Source organism: Thermobia domestica, chromosome 7 (assembly GCF_964235325.1).
Source record: "Thermobia domestica chromosome 7, izTheDome1.hap1.1, whole genome shotgun sequence".
Classification (NCBI taxonomy): domain Eukaryota; kingdom Metazoa; phylum Arthropoda; class Insecta; order Zygentoma; family Lepismatidae; genus Thermobia; species Thermobia domestica.
Genome location: NC_137460.1, coordinates 157,741,761 through 157,759,742, shown reverse-complemented (window position 1 = coordinate 157,759,742; position 17,982 = coordinate 157,741,761). Strand labels below are relative to the sequence as shown.

Below are 17,982 nucleotides of genomic sequence, written 5' to 3'. Positions count from 1 at the left end.
CGACGAGAGGACTATGCTCTTCTCCAATCAGTATTGGATTTAGAAAGCTATTTTTTTCTGCCTCATGTTCCGAGCCGATGGTTAACTTTGTCTCCTGTGTGCAAACGCATAGCAGAGCAACTTCCGGGGAGAATATACCAGCACAAGGTTAGGCATGTCGTGAAAATAATCGTTACAGAATGATTAAACAATTTCTGAGAGACGTATACTTACAGACACTGATTTTCTAATGCATATCCTTTTTACACTTTCCTTATGGTCGTTGCTTAGTATAGGTGTGCTCTGTACGAAAACACTAGGAAACTCGTATAAAATTTGCAACGAGATAATTACCCATTTAGTTATATTTAGAGTAGAATGTATGTTCAGGTAAGAATTAGAGTAAATTTCATGTGATTTTTTTCTTTTTATTTCTACCTATTGGATAATTGAAATGTTCCTTCTTCAGAGCTTCACGCATCATCCTATATTTTTTCGTCGTGATTTCCTATATTTTTTTCATTAGCATTGGAAAGCCTGAAATAATTATTTATTATTTCCCCTCTAGATCCCCTCAATAAAATAACATTGAATATGCTGAGAGAAAGCAGTTAAAGTCTCGACATTAACTTTGTGTTCTTCAACTTATAATACAAAACAGAATAATAATAAAAAATAATAGAGTGTACGAGGTGACTAGGAAAGTTTTGAGAGACACCCATACGGGATACTGCAGAAATAAAATTGTGCTTGCATGAAAGTCACTCCTTCTTTGTAATGGAACTCGCCCAATCTCGCAATAATATGCTATATGACGTGGTGGGCGCTGTTGGTAAGTGGCCAGTCACCATTATTTGCACCGCAGCCGTAGAGTTGGTAAGAAGGGATTTGCGAGCCATGATTCTGTACAACTATAAATGTAGTTTAAATGAATGAGAAGTGCTGGAAAGGGTGTCATGAGCCTTTAGGGAGGGTGTGCACCACCAGCGCGTGCAACAATGTGTCGCTGGTTTTCAAAATTTAAACGGGACCGGATCTCATTAGAAGACGAGGGGAGCAGTGGAAGGCCACCAACAGCGTGGATGGCATTTTGTATCTCCTCCAAGTCCATCGACGGCAGGGTTGGCTGGTTTAAACCAAGGTTTAAACCAGCTGGTTTTTTCAAAAAAACCAACTGGTTTAAACCAAAAAACAAAAAAATGTTCGTAAAAGTGTAAGTGTTTGTAAAATCTTGATGAACACACATTTGTGGGTTATCACGTTTCACTCCCGTATATTATTCGTATTATATTCAGACCTAAATTCCCCATTCATTACTCAAAAAGATTATACTACAAAAGCAACTTTTTTTTTTACAAGTTTATAAATGTTTATTTTGTGATTTTTTTGTAGTTGTTATTATTGATATGTAATTGCAATCGAAGAAAAATTCTAAATATTGTTTCGTTTCAATGTTTACTATTGATAAAATACATCGAAAATGCCGTACTTTTTGTGTGTGTGTGGGGGGGTCATACAGACCCCACGAGAGGCATTTAGTGAAATAAGTATCTTTGGTATCTATTGTGTGTATAAATGAGTCTGAGCCAAAGTGGACTCAAATAATTCGTATCTTTATTCCCTTTTCTTATTGATATGCAGATTAAGTCGGTGTATTTCTTTAATTTGGACGAATAAAAGTCGTTGTTAACTAACTTGAACTAGATTAGTTCTTCTGTACTCCGTCGTACTTTGAAATTGTTCATATGTAATTAATTCTGTGTAATGGTTTCACTTGTGCAACTGTTTATCTTTTTGTCCTTCTGAAATGACTCTTGACAGTTATATTAAGAAGCATGTAAAGATCAGTACAACGTATTTTTTTTATCAGGATTCCTTCGTGAGTGAGTCGGCAGACGTATCGCATTTGTGGCCAATTAGTCCTGGTTCCGAGTTCAAATGGAGGACAATTTCTCTCGGATGTAACTCGAGAAGCGGTTTTTATTCCGCTTTAAGCTTATGTGACCCCTTCCAGCATAACCCGGTTGTTGCATAATAACATCAAGGCGAAACAAACTTATTTCTGTCCATATATGATATGAATATATAGAGCAAATCATTTAAACCATAAAAACCTGGTTTAAACCAAAAAAACCGGTTTTTTTGGGTTTTTTAATAAAAACCATGGTTTTTGCCAACCCTGATCGACGGTACAGTGACTTATACGCTCGTGTGCACCAACGAAGTTGTAGTGTTTAATATTTTGTAAAGATCAGTTGAATTATTTTGTACGCATAAAAAAAGAAAAAAGAGAATTAAATTGGTGGTATTATATTGTAGTTGGATACACTGAGTGTGAAAAGTGAGTTCAATAAGTTAGTTGAAGAGGTACGATCCTAGTGTCAAGATGTCCGTGCGATATTGTAACAATTGTAATAGATAACGCCAAAATATACTTATTCAATATATTAATGAGCAATAATTTAACATACAAACATATTAACCCATCCATGTGAGCTTTTATTATAGTGTGTTATCGAAAGAGATTTATATAAAAGAAGTTTAGTGGAGTCAGATTAGAGAGGACATTATCCTTTCAATAAAGAAAAATAAAGGAACATTGCAAAGTTCGACTGTTGAACGAGGGTCATAACCAAGCTCGGTGAAAATGTCTGTTGCACCAACAATGTTCAAGATTAAGTCTCGGTCATATGGTGGATAAACTTGGTTTAAGCTTGACCGGCCGAATTTGGGGGTTTAAACTTCGTTGATGCAAGTCAGTCCGTTTACATTCAGTAATGTCTTTGTATTTTTCCGCTAATGAAATTACAATACTTTTCTCCTGTTCAGAAAAATTTTTTGCTCGTGGTTTCATTATTTTTTCCTAGATACAATATATGTCATATCAATACAATAAAATACATGTTCTGAAGAGAAAAATAAATGATGTAGATTAGGAATGCAGTTCTTTTTTAATTTTCAGGTAAAGTTTGTTAACTCACAAAAGGAAATGAGAATTTGTAGCTGGAAAACCTGCGAGGCTGTAGCTTTACAATAAAGAACCCACTAGAAATAAACTACATATCCTGTGGGTTTCTTCTAATTATTTATTCTCAGCTCAGCATTTTCGACTATGTACTTTCTAAACATTTTCCAGTAAAAGGGTTAACCTTAGGAGAGCATAAAAGTTATGTCTTAAATACAGTATTTTCTTGTCAAAATTCCAAGCAAACATATTATCCCGTTATTCATCGTAAAGCTTATCTAGTTATCCCTTGAGTGGTATCAACCAATTGCGTATAATTGTAGAAGACACATACAAACTTGGCTACACATAGAGAAAGCCACACGTCTCAAAACCAAGCATCAAACTTTGCAAGCTGCTCATTACAAGCTATTTTTGAACCTATAACGGTTTACGCCAAAGTGAAGCTGGAAGGTTATACTCGAGGTGCGTCCGTAGGAAACAGGCGAATTTGCGATGGTGGGTATATGTGTAAGCAAATTCAGGGTTCACTCGAGCAGGCGGTTCTACCAAATAGAAAATTTATAGGTTACGTACGACGTGAAATTCTTTTCATGAAGGAATCAAGGTGTGAATATAAGTAATTACTATCTATCACAGCATATTGAAATGAATTATTAGTGATAAAGAAATTATTGTATGTGGATGTGTGCTCTTCCGATGTCCTCGTTTATGCATACACCCCGTCGCCGACGCGCTTGCTCCCTATGGATGCAACCATTCGCTATCTCTCGGGCCTCCCTACTTCGCTCCTCCTCTAACTCGGTTAGATAGATAGCATTCATGTTTTTTAGTGGCCACGTAGTTTTTATGCTTTACGTCCACACTTTATTTATACGGTACTGATCCATCCTGAAGTATTAATGGAGCTCTTCATTTAGTGCATGCTCTGCTAAAAGAAAGCTCTAACCTAACCTGAAAATGTAAGATAGTGTCTAAATTTGATAGAACCGTCTGCTCGAGTAATGAACAAATTAGTACAAAAAATACATACCAATCTGTAGTAGGTAATCACTACAAGATAGTTTTGCATTATAATTGCATAATTATGAACCACACATTTTAACGCTGTTTCTATAATCACAGCTTACTTGTATGTGTAACGGATGTATTTTAAGAAATTGCACCACAAAACAGGAGGTTGATATTTTCCACAGTTGTCTTTCCTTATGCACACACCACCATCGCCAATGTGCCTGCTTTCGCGGACAAAATCATGAGCGATCCTTCAAATTGTGCTCTGCTTCGAATCGGAATAGATACAAACTTAGGTCGTGTTGGTCACTTAGCACAGATTCGTGCGAGGTTTGTGGACTTAAACTGTATTTATAAGTTTGCAAGGATATTATAAATGTATACGCAGCTGATGGACAGGTGAGAAAATAAGAATGCAGAAGTCCTTAGATCATAAGTGGAAGGAATGAATTGTAGTGCTCCTCAACTTTACGTATGCTAACTGGGAATTGTAGGCAAACCCCAACAGGGAAAAGGGTGTATAAGACATTAGAATAACATTTTCACGATGAAATATGTATAACTGTTAAATCAATTTTCCCAATCAGTGGATTCCAGATGTTTTTTTTTTTTTTAATTTATTTATTTATTTTCTAATGGTGGCGAATTTCAGTATACTAAGGATGAAATGTATTAGTAACGAAAATACTGGAAATCCACATTGAGCATGACAGGATATATGGTCCCGAGAGAATTTAATGGTTCTCGGGGAGAAGTTCCCATCGGGCAATTCCTGAAATCACCACTGGTGCACATAGATCCACATTAAATTTCATCTTTGTTATAAGTTTAGTGTAATCTTTATGCTTCAGATTGTAAAATATACGGAAAAAATTGCAGAAGTCTTTAATTTGCCCATTTTATGTCGAGAACAGCGTGCAGTTTTACAATACGTATTCATAGTGTAAGTAATAGTAGTAGTAGGAACAAGTTAGAAGGCCTGCAGGGGATTGTTGGGTTCTGTTCTCCACATAAAATGGGAAAATTAAAGACTTGCCCATATTTATCTATACATTTTACAATATGTGTATCCGTATAGTAAATCTGCACCGAGAACAGAACCCAACAAATTCCTGCGAGACTTCTAACGCTCTTTTACTACTACTTATACTATGGATCTGCATAGTAAAACTACACCATACAATCTAATCTAAAATCTACTATTAATATTGCAACACCAGGTATCAAAAACTCGCTTCTTTTATTTCAGGTAAAGTCCAGAAAGTACAACGTCGTTGGCTTCCCGCGCTTGGACCCGCTCGTCACTGGAGGTGTGTGTAAAGAGGATAGCCAATCACCACCCTTCAGATTTGCCTAACTTACTCATCGCAAGGTCACTCAAGCTTAGCCGTCTACTGCGCTCAGCGACCAACTAGTAACAAGCTGGCAAGTCCGTATAAATGTCACTACAACTTTTCGCGGGAAGCCAACGATGTTATACTTTCCGTACTTTAGAATTTATTAGTCCATTCTTTGATGTATTCAGTCGAGATGCACACAATCTCGAAAGTCGAAAACTCTGTCACGCGGTATGCTTTCTTCATTTGTTACTTTGTTAACCGAAGTTTACTTAAACGAGGTGTACTGAACTTCGAATTTCAATGGTGCAACGAAAGTACGGGAACCACGTTTAAACTTGAAAGTTTAATGTTGAACGCGTTTTAAGTGAACGCTCGTTTAAACTTCGTTGATGCACACGGCTAATAGTGTGTCGTTGTGAACGACCTTGTTTATGCGTATACTCACCGTTGCTTACGCGCCTGCTGCGTACTGACACACCTCCTCTCTATTGCTTGGGCTCTCCTGTTGTGCTCCTGCTCTGTTAGATAGCGTTCGTGGTTTTTATGCTATCCGTTCACACTGTATTTATACTCATGGCTACATCACAGTTACAAATAACCGTAATCACTACAAAGTTAGCCAGAGTCGCTACCATTTGATTTTGTGGAGATACTAAAGAATACCTAACATCAGTAGCGGAAGAAAACATCCATGCTGTGAAGCAAATGATTAGGGAGATCCGGGAGTTACATACAGTGACATCGAGTGTGCCAAGTTTTCGAACCATCCTGCATAAACTTGCATATGAGAAAGGTTTAATCTCGGTGGGTGCCACACAAGAACTGAAAATCAAAAGCAGACGAGAGTGGAGTGGAGTCTAGAAATGCTTTAGAAATTTATTAATGTACTGGTATTATAACTAATGAATAAGACTACTATTTCTTGGGAAATGTTGGATACTGCAGCAATCTGTTGCAGTTTGATTGGATAGTTACCGCGAACTATTTTGTCGACACGATTTTGATTCTGCTCATCTGATGCGATGAGGGCTTATCCATTACGAGGTTGATTAAGCACACTAGAAGTAGAGGGATTTGCGACACTATTTTGAACGCGAATTACTCATGACACACACACACATCCGAGCAGACTGCTGTTTTCACTATTTTGTACATTACGCCCTGTGTTATGCGATTACAGACAGTATCAGCTCAAGAGACAGTCAGCGGAAAACTTGCAGCCGTCGAAAGCGGGAATCAATCGAACTCGTGTTCGAGATTTCGTACTGAGGAATGCGGGACTCTCGGACGCTGAAGTCGTGAAGCACTTTCAAAGAGAAGGATTGAGTCATACAACTGTGTACAGAACATTAAAAAGGATCAAAGATGGGATTTCAATGAAAAGAGGAGAATAGGGAGGAAAGAAGAAAAATGATTATGACGAAAACAATCAAAGTCAAAAAGAAGATTGTGTCACTGATTGACGCTAGCGCAGATTTACCATTTCAAGTCCCGCACGTGCATTAAAAGTGAGTCGTGATGTTATGAGGAAGTGGCTAAAGGAACTGGGGAAGACAAAAAAGATGCTCCATGTCAGGTGAAAATGTCATTCTGAACAAAATTGCCAGGGAAGAGTTTCGTGCCTCTAATGATGATACTGACGTAATAGTGGATGATGAAACATATTGATAAGAATGGGTATGATTTTAGTGGAAACATGTCGTACTTTGAATCTGGTCACATTCCTGTTCCTGAATCCGTAAAATTTAAGTTCTAAATTCCAACAGAAACTACTCATCTGGATGGCAATAAGCAGAAAAGGTCATTCTCGGCCATATTTTCATAAGCAATGAATGGGTGCAATTAATCAAAATATATATATAAATGCCGTGTAACGTGGGTTCCTGTCACCACGGCATGGCGCGTCTCTAGATATAGAGGTTAGCTGCGAATATACTGAATAAGCTGTCGCGGACAGCCGACTAGCAGTGGTCCTCCAGCTTGGGAGTTTGGGTAAGGCTAACAACCTCATCCTGTAAAAAAAGGACTTGTTCATAAATATTCACAAAAGCCTCGGACAAGGACTGATAACTTGGCACGACATCAGCAAAAGAAAATGGACATAAGATTTAGAACATGGAATATTAGAAGTCTTTATAGGGCAGGCGCGTTAAAATCCGTAACGAGTGAGTTAGAGAAATACAGGATGGACCTAGTAGGAGTTCAGGAAGTTAGGTGGGAAGGAAATGGATCTGTGAATTCCGGAAATGTTACGTTCTTTTCGGGGAAGGAAATAAAAATCACCAATTAGGAACAGGATTTTTCGTTCACAAACGAGTATTACCAGCAATTAAACGGGTTGAATTTGTTACTGACAGACTTTCTTTTATTACTCTTAAGGGACGGTGGTGTGATATTATTGTTTTAAATGTACATGCCCCAACTGAAGATAAGGATGACGATATAAAAGACAGTTTTTACGAAGAAGTGGAACGGATATTTGACCAATTCCCGCGATACCATATGGAAATTCTATTAGGGGATTTCAGTGCGAAGATAGGACGAGAGGACATTTTCAAACCGATTATGGGGAACAAAAGTCTGCATAAGGAAGGTAATGACAACGGTGTTAGAATCGTGAACTTTGCAACATCCAAAAACTTAATCGTGAAGAGTACAAAATTCCCACATCGCTACTTTCATAAATACACTTGGACATCACCAGACGGAAAAACACATAATTAAATTGACCACGTTTTAGTAGATAGAAGGCGGCAATCTAGCATAATTAATGTCCGGTCGTTTAGAGGGGCTAATTGTGACACTGATCACTACCAGGTAGCAGCGATAATACGAGATAGATTATCGTTGAATAAAGCTAATATTCATTGTCGGAAAACGGAGAGATTCAATTCAAAGAAATTAGAAAAGAGCCAGTTAAGAGAGGAATACCAGATTGAAGTTTCGAATAGATTCTCGGCTTTAGAAGATTCGGAGTGCACTAGTGTTGAGGATTCCTGGATTGAAATTAGAGATAGCGTTAAAATTTTAGCAAAAGAAAAATTGGGACACGCGGAAATACGTAGGAACAAACCATGCTTCAACCAGGAATGCATTAAAATAACAGAGAAGAGAAAACAGGCAAAATTACACTGGCTACAAAATCCGAATGAAATAAGTACACAAAATTTCGCAGATATCACGCGCGAAACTTCTAAATCTTTTAGAACAAAGAAACGCGATTTTTTGAAAGCTAAAATTAAGGAACTTGAAGATTTGAAGATAATAGTAAAAATAAAAACATCCGGGACATGTATAAGGGGATCAGCGAATTTAAGAATGGCTATCAACCTCGTGCTTATATATTAAAGAAATCTGACGGTACAGTTCTCACTGATACGGATAGCATCTTAAATAGATGGAAAGATTTCTTCGACGATTTGCTGAACACGCAACCAAAAACTAGTGTGCGTGGAGAAGAGGAGATACACACCGCAGAACCGTATATTCCAGAACCCAACCGAATAGAAGTAGAAACCGCTATAAAGAAATTAAAGAAACACAAATCTCCGGGTATAGATGAAATTCCGGCTGAGTTAATTTTAGCTGGAGGCGAAAAATTGTGGAACAAGATACACAAACTCATTCTCCTTATCTGGAATAAGGAAGAATTGCCACAAGAGTGGAAAGAATCAATCATTGTTCTAATTCACAAGAAAGGCGACAAAACTGCTTGTAATAATTATCGAGGCATTTCTCTTCTGTCAACATCCTATAAAATCCTTTCAAATATTCTATTACCAAGATTGACCCCATACGCAGATGAAATTATTGGAGATTATCAGTGCGGATTTAGACGAAATCGATCAACTATCGACCAAATATTTACCATTCGCCAAATACTGGAAAAAAAGTGGGAATACAATACCCCGGTACATCAACTATTTATTGATTTTAGAAAGGTGTACGACTCGGTTAGGAGAGAAACATTATACAACGTTCTTACAGAACTTGGAATACCGAGAAAGCTAATTAGATTACTTAACATATGTTTAAATGAATCCCAAAGTAAAGCCTGGGTAGGAAAATTTTTGTCCGCGAGCTTTCACGTCGAAAATGGCCTGAAACAAGGAGATGCGTTATCGCCATTATTATTTAACTTTGTTCTGGAGTACGCTATAAGGAAAATCAAAGATAGCAACCAGGGCCTAGAGTTGAACGGTATTCAGCAGGCTATGGCATATGCTGATGATTTAAATTTAATAGGGGATGATAGGAGAACAATAGAAAGAAATGCAGAGATCTTATTAAACGCTTGCAGGGACATGAGTTCAGAAGTAAATGCAGAGAAAACTACATACATGTAAGTGTCGGGACCGTAATACGGCAAATTATGGATGCGTTAAAATATTTGGTCTAGGAATTAATTCGTGCGGGTAGACAAGAGATGGCGCAACGAACGGAGCGTCCCACAGTTCCGTGTATCCACACATGTGTTGCAAACCCCTGTCATCGCGTATCGTTCGTAGTATAGGGCAGTGGATTAAAGCGTCAACAACACCAGTTTGTAGTTAAGTGAACATGGCGCAATTTGTGCCTGATAAAGTGTTTTTGCGGGGTGTCCTGCTGCATTACTTTAACATGCAGAAAAGTGCGACTGAAAGTCATCGTATTTTGGTGGAAGTGTATGGTGACCATGCTCTAGCTGAGCGAACGTGTCAGAAGTGGTTTGCACGGTTTAGAAGTGGTGATTTCGGCTTGGCAGACCAAGAGTGAGCTGGACAGACAAAAAAAAAAAAAAAATCAAGACGAAGAATTGACAGCATTGCTCGAGCAGGATTCGTGTCAAACGCAGGAACAACTTGCAGCAGCATTAGGCGTTGATCAAACAACAGTCTCCAAACGCTTGAAAGCCATGGGAATGATTCAAAAGATGTCACATTGGGTTCCACATGAATTGAAAGACAGAGACGTTGAAAGACGAAAAACCATTTGCGAATTGCTGCTTCAACGACAGAGCAGAAAAGGGTTTCTGCATCGAATTATTACGGGTGATGAGAAGTGGATCCATTACGAGAACCCTAAACGAAAAAAGGCCTGGGTGAAACCAGGTGTACCAGGTCCATCACAACCAAAACGAGATATTCACTGTGCAAAGGTTATGCTGTGCATATGGTGGGATATGAAAGGTGTGGTGTACTATGAGCTGCTGCAACCGGGTGAAACTATGAATGGAGAACGTTATCGACGACAATTAATGCGTTTGAAGCAAGCTCTGGCCAGAACACGACCAGAATGGGAGAACAGACATGATAAACTTATTGTTCAACATGATAACGCTCGCCCACATGTCGCAAAACCGGTCAAAACCTATTTAGAAAATGTCGGATGGGAAGTTTTACCCCACCCGCCGTATTCACCAGACGTTGCTCCTTCGGACTACCACTTGTTCGATTGCATGAACAACGATTTGATTGGACAGCGGTTTACTTCTTCAGAAGATATCGAAACATGGGTCTCTGACTGGATCGCTTCCAAGGATGAGGACTTCTTTCGCCACGGAATCCGTACATTGCCTGACAGATGGGCGAAAGTGGTGGCTAGCGATGGACAATATTTTTCTTAAGGTGTTTATGCATTTTGCGTTTGTACTACAGCTTCAATGTGTGCGTACCAACCGCACGAATTAATTCCTACACCAAATATTAAATAATACTTTTGATAAAGTAGATACTTTCAAATATCTAGGATCAATATTAACAGGGGAAAATCATATTCTCGAAGAAATTAAATGTCGACTAAAAGCAGGGAATTCGTGTTACTATTCGGTTCAAAATCTCTTGTCGTCGCGAATTCTGTCGAGGAATCTGAAGCTTAAAATATACAAAACGATAATCTTGCCTGTTGTTCTGTATGGTTGCGAAACATGGTCGTTTACTCTGAGGGAAGAACATAGACTGAAAGTATTTGAAAAACAAGATCCTGAGACGAATATTCGGGCCCAAGAGGAACGGGAATGGTGAATGGCGGAAACTTTATAACGAGGAACTACATAATTTATACGGATTACCCAACATTGTTAGGGTCGTCAAGTCTAGGAGGCTTATGTGGGTGAGTCATGTAGCTAGAATGGAAGGAAGTAGAAACGCTTTCAAAGTCTTTACTGGAAGACTTATCGGAAAACGACCATTAGGAAGACCTAGGCGCAGATGGGAGGACAATATTAAGATGGATCTCGCAGAGATAGGATTACAAAGTAGAAACTGGATCCAATTGGCCAAGGATAGAAGTCAGTGGAGAAATTTGATGAACGCGGCATTGAACCTCCGGGTTCCATAGGCCATAGCGTTAGTTAGTTATATATAAAAATGAATGTGTTCGAGAGAGACTTACCCCATTTATCGAAGGAAAATATCCGAATGATAATTGCATGTTTTGGTCTGATTTAGCTTGTTCTCACTATGCAATAGGGACGCAGCAGCTACTGGACCGGGAGGGAATGCAGTTTTTGCACAAAGAGCGCAATCCATCAAATGTGCCACAAATCCGTCCCATTATTCCAGCCACCATATATACCAAAAGATATATAATGTTTGGAAAACCGAGCCCGAAAAATAGTGCGTCAATTCAGTGCAAAGTTCGAACAGCTGATGGGAATGTGGGTCCAAAAGTCAGAGCGGCTGCTAATCAAGGCGTTCTTTCTGTCATTAACTGATTTCATGATTGTGGAATGTCTATTGCGTCATCAATACACAACCTTTGACTTTTCGTGTGCAAATAAACAAAATACGGCAATTCAAAAATGTGTTTCATTTGAATCCACAGCAGGTTATCTACTGCCTAGGGCACTTTCTCACTTTACTGATGTCAACTGTTGGCGTTGATGTCAATAGCTGTCAATCGGCGATGAATTTGGATAGGCTCGCAATCCTCAGCTATCAGGAATTCAGTGACGTCTCGCTGCTTCACCTTCATCTTCTTCAGTTAGCACACCAATTTCGCCTGTGGAGAAGGGGTAGAATGTAACCTGTAGTGCGTGGGGTCCCTGGTTCGATCCCTGGCCAAGATTATGGGGGACAACATGGTGTACGGGAGTTTTCTGTGTCCTCCCACATTCTTATTTCACCAATTATTCCACTATCGTTCACTTGCCTTAATCATTTATCTCCCTTAGTCTAATCATGGGACGTTCAACTGAAAGATTTTATTTAATTTACCAACGATATCTGGAAAAAAATGAAACAAGTGCATTACATAGAGGGCAAATGTAGCTAACAAGTAAAAAAGCTAAGGATAGTTCTATTTTTAATATATATAAATGGTTTGTGTAACCGAGAAATAGAATAAACATATACAGCCTTTCACTGATGATACTTCCCTTACTGTTACTTGCAAGATATAGGATGAAACATTCTTAAAAGTCGAATTAGAACTGAGGATAATATGGTTGTGGCTCAGTAATAATCTGTTAGTACTAAATGCTGATGAAGTTAGGTAGTTGACATTGTTACCTACTTCTGTTGCACAACTAACGAATAAATCACTTAAGTTGCATAATTGTGAAAGTACTACAAGGTGTCAATGTAAAACTCTTGAATAAGAAAATATATACAATATTTAGGAATAAACATTGATGAACATTTAAAGTAGAATTACTATATTCAGTGCATTACTAAAGTTTTAAGAAAACTGTTACACAAATTTGTTCAATTGAGAAATTTTTAATTTGGAATATTGCGTATGGTGTACCATGCTCTTGTGCAGAGCATATTAAATTATAGTATATTAAGTTCAGATGCTCCACACGCTGAAAAGCAATAATTGTGCAACAAAATAAGAATATGAGAATATATTTAGAAGCGACTAGGTGAAAATGTAAATTTAGAAATTCTACATTAAGCAGTTTCAATTTTATCTATTAATAAATTGTATGTCAAGGCTCCATTAATTTACTTGAAAAAGTAATGTGAATGAATGGCAAGCAGTTGATCATGTATATAAAACTAGAAGTGTAACATAAAACCATTTTTTCACAATAAGAACAACTAAATCTATAACACAATATCAGACTCATTATATAGCAACAAAAGTTTACAATAAACTACTGATTTGCATAAGAGGCGAAACGTTTAATTTCACAGTGGGTAGAAAATATGACAGATGAACAAATTCATGCAATGTTACAGAAGTAACGTCCAGTTTAAATTTATGTATTTATCATCTGTTGCTCACACAAGCATCTGCTTGTGTGAGCATTTATCTCATACAGCAATACAAATATTCGAATTAATATTGCAAGTTACACTGCCCGGAACCGGAAGATAGGACCTCTGAAAATCCGAAGCATTCTTCGAGTACCAGGTACGCTAAACAGTATGGGAAATCTGTAACTTCAATTTGCTTTAGACAATCCGAGAAGAACATTGCAAATAAAGGGATTTGGATTTATCCAATTCCCATTGAGTAATTTCATTCTTTTTTCTCCTTCCTTTAATATTTTGTAAAAATATTTTCATATTATTATACTGTTATTTTATAATTTAGTTTCACTCTCTAAATGTGTATGTGTGTATATACTTCTGTGCATCTGGAATTTCCAGTGTACTTTGTAATTTGTAATAGGTTTATTGTAATTTTTCTTTAACTTTCTATAAACTTCCAATAAAAAAGTTTAAAAAGAACTTTGAAAAATCGGTTAACACAAAAAAATTACAGCCATGGAGACATTATTTTTCAATCAAGCGTTGTATTTGGTCACTAAATTGGACCTGATTGTTAGCATCCAGGTGCGATACATTACCATTTAAGGTAGCAACGATGCTTTTTTCTCCGAAACGCTTCTAATCACTATTTCTAGGCAGTTATTTTCTGGAAGAATTTCAAGAAAGAAATTCACTGCATAGTTTTTAGTTTCGAATAGATTCTCGGTTTTAGAAGATCCGGAATGCACTAGTGTTGAGAATATTTGGATTGAAATTAGAGATAGCATCAAAATTTCAGCAAAAGGAAAATTGGGACACGCGGAAATACGCAGAAACAAATCATGGTTCGACCAGGAATGCGTTAAACTAGCGGAGAAAACAGGCAAAATTACGTTGGCTACAAATTCCGAATGAAATAACTACACAAAATTTCGTAGACATCAGACGGGAAACTTCTAAAACTTTTAGAACAAAGAAACGTGATTTTTTGGAAGCTAAAATTAAAGAACTTGAAAATAATAGTAAAAATAAAAACATTCGGGATATGTAAAAGGGGATCAACGAATTTAAGAAAGGCTATCAACCTCGTGTTTATATATTAAAAAAAGCTGACGGAACAGTTCTCACTGATACAGATAGCATCTTTGACGATTTGCTTAACACTCAGCCGAAAACTAACGTGTGTCGAGAAGGGGAAATACACACCGCAGAATTGTATATTCCGGAACCTAACCGAATAGAAGTAGAACTCGCTATAAACAAATTAAAGAAACTCAAATGTCCGGGTGTAGACGAAATTCCGGCTGTTAGTTTTAGCTGGAGGCGAAAAATTGTGGAACAAGATACGCAAACTCATTCTCCTTATCTAGAACAAGGAAGAATTGCCACAAGAGTGGAAAGAATCAATCATTGTTCCAATTCACAAGGAAGGCGACAAAAATTACTGTAATAATTATCAAGGCATTTTTCTTCTGTCAACATCCTATAAAATCTTTTCAAGCATTCTATTACCAAGATTGACCCCATACGCAGATGAAATTATTGGAGGTTTTCAGTACAGATGTAGACGAAATTGATCAACTATCGCCCAAATATTTACCATTCAACAAATACTCATAAACAAGTGGGAATACAATACCCCGATACATCAACTATTTATTGATTTTAAAAAGATTTACGACCTGTTAGGAGAGAAACATTGTACAATATTCTTACAGAATTTGGAATACCGAAAAAGCTAATTAGATTAATTAAGGTATTTTTAAATGAATCCCAAAGTAAAGTCCGGGTGGAGACTTTTTCTCCACAAGCTTTCACGTCGAGAATGGCCTGAAACAAGGAGATATGTTGTCGCCATTATTATTCAACTTGTTCTGGAATACGCTATAAGCAAAATCAAAGATAGCAATCAGGGCCTAGAGTTGAATGGCGTTCACCAGGTAATGGCGTATGCAAATGATGTAAATTTAATAGGGGATGATAGGAGAACATAGAGAAAAATGCAGAGGATTTATTAAACGCTTGCAGGGACATGGGTTTAGAAGTAAATGCAGAGAAAACTAAATACGTGGAAGTTTGTCGGGATCGTAATACGGCAAATTGTGGATGTGTTAACATATCGAATAATACTTTCAAATATCTAGGATCAATATTAACAGACGAAACCCATATTCACGAAAAAATTAAATGTCGACTAAAAACAGAGAATTCGTGTTATTATTCGCTTCAAAATCTCTTGTCGCGAATTCTGTCAAGGAATGTGAAGCTTAAAATGTATAAAACGATAATCATGCCTGTTGTTCTGTATGGTTGCGAAACATAGTCGCTTACTTTGAGGGAAGAACATAGATTGAAAGTATTTGAGAACTAGATCCTCAGACGAATATTCTGACCCAAGAGGAACGAGAATGGGGAATGACGGAAACTTCATAACAAGAAACTACATAATTCATACAGTTTACCAAACATTGTTAGGGTCATCAAATCTAGGATGCTTAGGTGTGCAGGTCATGTAACCAGGATGGAAGAAACAGGGTTCCCACTCATCCTGGAAATATCCTGGAAATGTCCTTGAATTGATTTTGTCCTGGAAACATCCTGGAAATGTCCTTGAATTGATTTTGTCCTGGAAACATCCTGGAAATGTCCTTGAAAATGTATTTCTGTCCTTGAAATTTACAAAAATACTGAATGTCAGATTTTTCATTATTATAATGAAAATTTTAATTGATTGCTATTTCTGTTTGCTATTCCTGTTTTTGTGCTGAATGATAATTTGTCATGATCGTGCATGTGTGGGTGGTTGGTGGACTTTCTTTCTTCCAACAAGGTGGTTGGCTGGGAGAAATTTTCTCCTCTTCTTTCAACCACTACTCTATCGTGTATACATGAGTTAGTTAGTTAGTTTAGTAAGTGCATAATTTGGTTGAGAATCATCGACTTGACTATTAACAGAATAGAGTGAGTTTTCACTTGTTCAGTTAGGATTTTTACTTAATTTTACTTTTTTTAAAAAAATTAACACTGTGTGTAGACTATTACAGGTAGGAAGATAAAGATTATGTCGTGTGCATTTAATTAGTATTGGGTAGTGTATTTATTGGTATTGCGACGGATCTTGAAGTATAGATTGCTTTTTAATATCATTATCATTGTCTCTGATGTCGTCATAAATCCCTGATTACGGCATTTTGCATTCTGATTGTGTACTATGTAGCCTCCAAAGATTTTCTTCTTTCTACCTTCTTCATTCTGCCATCTGTTCGTTAGTCTACCTTGTGGCGCTTTTCCTCTTATTTTCGTGTGTAGGAACAGTAACGAAAGTATTTTTTCTTCCATTCTTTCCACATGTCCATACTTGCGTAACCTAGACAATTCTACTATTGAAGAATGTATTTCTGAGTAATTTATTCTTTATTGTATCTTTTTCTTTCCGAAGAAATTTCTTAAGAATCTTATTTCCGTTATTTATCTCTTTTTCGCTCTATTCTCTTTTCGTTATTCATGTATCGGGGTTTTAGTTTATTATGGGTATCAGGGCCGTTCCGTGGAAAATTAGCGCCCGGGGCGAGAGTATACGGCGGCGCCCCACACATATATTCTAAGCAATTTTTCCTTTTTTCTCCCGACTTTTTCGCCCCCCTCCGTCCCCACGGCCCAGCCCTGATGGGTATGAAGTAGTATGAAGTACATGTTTTAGAGTAGCATTTTAGCTTGTGTAGCTTATTCTTATTCCATATCAGATGCTTGACATTTTAGTGAGATCTTCCTCGTTGCTGTAGTTTCCTAGTAATTTGTCCTGTCGTTCCCCCATTTTCCATTACTGTTAAATCCAGGTACGTGAAAGTTTATGCTATCTTTAACCGCTTCCTTCGTAGGTTTGTTTTCTTGTTCTCTTGGTGTTCGGTTTTCTTGAAATGACCCAAGTTTCAATTTTCTCTTGGATTGTTCTGAGGTCATATATTCTATTTGCCCCAAGCATCCAATTATCGTAGGGCTTCTTCAATTTCTCCTTAAATCATTAAGGCGTCTTCGAATATAATGATAGGGAATAGCACACTACCTTGTTTCAAACCATACTAAATTTTCCATCCATTCGCTTTTTATATGGCTTGTCGAACTCTATTCTGCATTGGTAGTCATTGTAAGGTGGCTGAAGTTCTTTCTATATGTGCTTCCTAGGTACGTGGTAATATCCTGTCTCTAGATTTACGAGTGCTCTAACTAACAGTTTACCGTATTCCCGGTTCTTATCAATTACTGTCTCAAAGTAAAAAGGGGATCTGTTGTTATCTCTTCCTTGAGATAAGGGTTATGTTGTTCTATTGCATATAATAACCTGGAGTATATTTGAAATCTCTAAATCTGATTACAGTTGTCTTACGTTATACGAGTATTATGAAATTAAAATTTTCATTTTAAGAACACTTATTATGATATATTTACCATACGGGAGCAGCAATTCTCGAATTTCTCCAGCACAATATCTGAAATAACTATTCGT

At 37.3% G+C, this 17,982-nt stretch overlaps 1 protein-coding gene across 3 annotated transcripts in view; it reads left to right on the top strand.

Annotated features, from left to right (window-relative positions):
- Positions 1 to 17,982, top strand: part of Nbr (exonuclease mut-7 homolog) — a 134,975-nt gene that overhangs the window by 2,182 nt on the left and 114,811 nt on the right. The gene's annotated exons all lie outside the window — the stretch shown is intronic.